A 4,686-nucleotide genomic window follows, 5' to 3' on the forward strand; every position below is an offset into this window, starting at 1 on the left:
CCAGCTAACGAATCACCTCCTTTCTGCCGTAGGCCTGTTTCCTTGCTGTTGAAAACCCAAACTGCTGCCTCAGTTTCTCCTCACCGAGACACCTCAGAGCCTACTACCTCCAACTCTCCTTCTTCAGTGCCAGCTGCAGGTCCTCCTAACGTTCTACCTTGGCACCTACCTTCACCCCACCTATCACTTGCTCTAAGGCCACAACCAAACCTCTAAGCTCCCCCATCCAAGAGACACCTGACCCAGCAACTGTTCTTCCTCTAAGGGAAGTTGCGGGGTTAGATGTTCTTGTCAGGGTACATGCTCCTTTCTCACTGAGTGAACTTTCTCAGATAGAAAAGAGGCTGGGTTCTTTTACCTCTAACTCCTCCACCTTTATTCAAGACTTTCAATATATTACTCAATCTTACAGCTTGACTTTCCATGATGTACACTTACTAACAACTTACTTCCCGAGGAACACAGGAAAGTTTGGGAGCAAATAGAGAGCATTCAGATGAAATTCATCAAACAGAGCATATCCAATCAGATTGAAAACAGTGCCTGACCATTATCCTCAATGGAATTATAATTCCACAGGTGGTATTCTAGCCAGAGACAGGTTTGTTACATTTCTTTTGGTGGGCCTGAGAAAGGCAGCTTTAAAGCCGGTAAATTTTGAAAAACTCCAAGAGGTTGTCCAAGATAAGCAGGAAAATCCATCTCAATTTCTAGAATGCCTCAAGAAAGCTCTACTGGAGTATACCAATCTGGACCCCGAAAACCCAGAAGGTAAGCAACTTCAGGTGACCTACTTCTTTTCCCAGAGCTACCCCAACATAAGAGCTAAACTTAAAAAAGCTGGAGAGGGGACCCCTAACTCCACAGGCAGAAGTCTTAGCACTGGCCTTCAAAGTGTACCATGGAAAAGATGAGAAAGTCCGCAAACAAAAATACAATATGTTGGCGAAGGCTGTCAGACCAGCTCCAGCCACTTCCCTGGACTCATGGTCTTCTAAGACTTAGAGACCACCAGGTACCTGTTATAGGTGTGGTTGGCAGGGTCATTGGGCAAAAGCCTGCCCTAATCCCGGCAAGCCAAAGGTGCCATGTCCTAGGTGCCATCAAGAGGGACATTGGGCTGTCGATTGCCCTTATGTTACACAGAACAGAGGGACATCACTCTCAGATAACCCTCCAACTGATCTCTTAGGCTTGGCTATGGCTGACTGATGAGGCCTGGGCTCCCCTGACCGGACCTCTGCCATCACAGATAGGGAGCTTAGGGTAGATATCGTGGTATGTGGGCAGTCCATCTCTTTCCTCTTGAACACTGGAGCCACTTACTCTGTCTTGACAGAGTTCTGGGGGCCCACTTCTCCTTCCTGCTTTCCTATTGTTGGGGTAGTAGGGCAGCCTTACTTCCCTCACCAGACCCCACCACTTAGTTGTATTTTTAGGGGTGTACCTCTAAAAATTCCTTTTTGGTAGTGCCAACATGTCCTGTCCCTTATTGGGAAGGGATCTTCTAGCTAGGGTGGGAGCTTCTATTTCTTTTGCTCCCCACATTCGCCTAAACCCAAGCTTGCCAGCAGTTCCCTCTGCTCCTTCTTTTAACCAGCCAACCTACTAACAATACCATGTTATTCCCTTTACCAGCCTTACAGGTAGATCCCCGTGTCTGGGACGTCCAGAACCCCTCTGTTGCTAAACACCATTCTCCTGTTATCATACAATTATTGGACCCTACCAGGTACATCACCCAAGCTTAATACCCTCTCTCTCTCCAGAGTCTCAGGGGACTTAAGCCGATCATTCCTTTTTCTTTTTATTAGGTATTTATTTCATTTACATTTCCAATGCTATCCCAAAAGTCCCCCACACCCTCCCCTACCCACTCCCCCATCCACCTACTCCCACTTCTTGGCCCTGGCGTTCCCCTGTATTGAGGCATATAAAGTTTGTACGACCAATGGGTCTCTCTTTCCACTGATGGCCAACTAGGCTATCTTCTGTTACATATGCAGCTAGAGACACGAGCTCCGGGGGGTACTGGTTAGTTCATATTGTTGTTCCACCAAGCCGATCATTTCTGACCTCTTGAGGAAAGAACTCCTTTGCCCTACTTCTTCTCCCTTTAACACCCCTAAGAAACCTAATGGTACCTACCACTTAGTTTAAGACCTCAGGCGCATTAATTCTACAGTGGTACCTCTCCATCCTGTTGTGGCTAACCCTTACACTCTTCTTTCCACTATCCCCTCAGACACTTCCCATTTCTCAGACCTAGATCTCAAAGATGCATTCTTCTCTATTCCTCTAGATGTCCAGTTACAGAAAATATTTGCCTTTACCTGGACAGATCCTGATACCCACTTTTCTACCCAACTTACCTGGACTGTTCTACCTCAGGGATTCCGGGATAGCTCACACCTATTTGGGCAAGCCTTGGCTTCTGACCTACTATCTCTGTCTCTCCCTAAATCTAAGATCATACTCTATGTAGATGATGTCCTTCTCTGTAGCCCCTCTCTAGAAATTAGCCAAGCTGACACCTCTGCTCTTCTGAATTTCCTCTCCAGTCGAGGCTACAGGCTCTCACCCTCTAAAGTCCAACTGTCCACCCCTCAGGTCACTTAATTGGGACTAACAATTAGCCTGACCCACAAGGCTATTACATTAGATAGAAAGAATCTGATTCAGTTTCTAACTGTCCCTTCTACGAAAAAAGAGATTTTTATCATTCCTAGGAATAGCTAGGTTTTTTACGTTCGTGGGTTCCTTCCTTTTTCCTCCTTTCTCATGAAAGCATGAGAAAGCATGCTAAATGAAGCAGCATCAGACTCTGCCCACACACCTCTTCTCAAACTTATTACCAAGCCTTTGTCAAAGGCTCCAACAGGCCCTCCTTAAGGCCTCAGCCTTTCATCTCCCTGGCCTGACTCATCCTTTCCCCTCTATTTAACTGAAAAAGAGGGATTTGTCCTTGGAGTCTTAGGTCACCAATTGGGACCTTCTTTTGCACCTGTAACATACTTGTCAAAGAAACTAAATCTAACCAACTAGGGATGGGCACCTTGTATTTGTACCCTAACAGCCACTGAACTCCTTATTTGAGAGTCGAAAAACTAACCTTTGGGTCACCAATAATTGTCTTCTCTTCTCATAACTTGTCAGAGCTCCTAACATATAAAGGCTTACAGACTCTACCTCCCTCCAGGGTTCTTTCTCTTCAGGTAGCTCTAATAGAAGACCCCACACTCACTTTCCAATCACGTCTGCCTCTTAATATTTCCAATCTTTTCCTTGACCAAATACTGACCACTCCCTACCTCACTCCTGCACTGAAACTTTAGAGGAACTATTACCTCATCCTTCACACATACAAGAGGGCACGTTGCCTCAGGCTATCTATACCTGGTATACTGATGGCAGCTCCTTTTTATATGAAGGAGCCAGAAGAGCCAGTTATTCCATAGTATCAGACACCAAGGTGATGAAGGCACAGGCCCTTCCTGCTCATACTACCAATCAACAGGCTGGACTAGTAACCCTTACCTGTGCTTTTCAATTGGCACAGGGACAATCCCTCAACATCTACACAGATTCCAAATATGGTTTTCATATCCTCCTGTCCCACGCTGCTATTTGGAAGGAGCAAGGGTCACTTACCAGAAAAGGAGGTTCAGTAACTAATGCAAACCACATTATGGCCATGCTAGAGACTTCCCATCTCCCCACAGCTATTGGGATCATCCACTGCAGATCCCACCAGACAGATGAAACTCCCTTGTCTCTAAGGGAAACAACCGAACTGATGAGGCAGCTAGAGCTGCAGCCCTTAGAGGCCTAGACTTGTCTTATCTTCCCCAGGACATTCTCACACTACAATCTACATCTCCACCTTTACCCCCTGACATCTGTCAAACCCTGTTCTATCTTCATCAACTCTTTCATACTAACAGCCAAGCATTGTCTTCTTTTGTTAAGACTCACCTATAGCCTACTCCTGAAGATTTATGCTTCTTAAAATCTGTCACTGCTTCTTGTAAAATCTGTCAGATGTCCGACTCCAACTCAAGGTATCGTAGCACCCCTTTTCCTACCCATCAGGCTAGGGGTTCCCTTTCTGAAACTGACTGGCAACTTGACTTTACCTACATGCCCACTGTCAGACATGCCAAATACCTCCTGGTTTTGGTGGACACCTTCTCGGGATGGGTAGAGGCTTTTTCCACAACTAACAAAAGGACTCAGACCATCTCTGATCTTCTCCTCCAAGAGATCATCCCCCAGTTTGGTGTCCCAATCTCTCTCCAATCGGACAATGGTCCTGAATTTATTTCCCAAGTTTCTCAAATCCTATCTAAGGCCCTAAACATCCCCTGGCATTTTCATATTCCCTACCACTCTCAAACTTCAGGTAAGGTAGAAAGAACTAACCACTCTTTTAAAACCACTCTTGTTAAGTTGTCACAAGAGCTTCACCTTGATTGGGTAAAACTCCTACCTCTGGCTCTTTTCAGGCTATGAGCTCTCCCCAAACAACCTCTCTTCATCTCACCCTTTGAACTCATATATGGACATCCAGTCCTAACTCCTGGTCTTTTACCTAAGTGCTCTCCTCTCCCAGACCATTTGCTTATTACCCCATTACTTTCCCATCTCTGTTCTCTCTTTTGGAACTTTGCTGATCACCACCTACCA

This window comes from Mus caroli, chromosome 4 (assembly GCF_900094665.2).
Source record: "Mus caroli chromosome 4, CAROLI_EIJ_v1.1, whole genome shotgun sequence".
Lineage (NCBI taxonomy): Eukaryota > Metazoa > Chordata > Mammalia > Rodentia > Muridae > Mus > Mus caroli.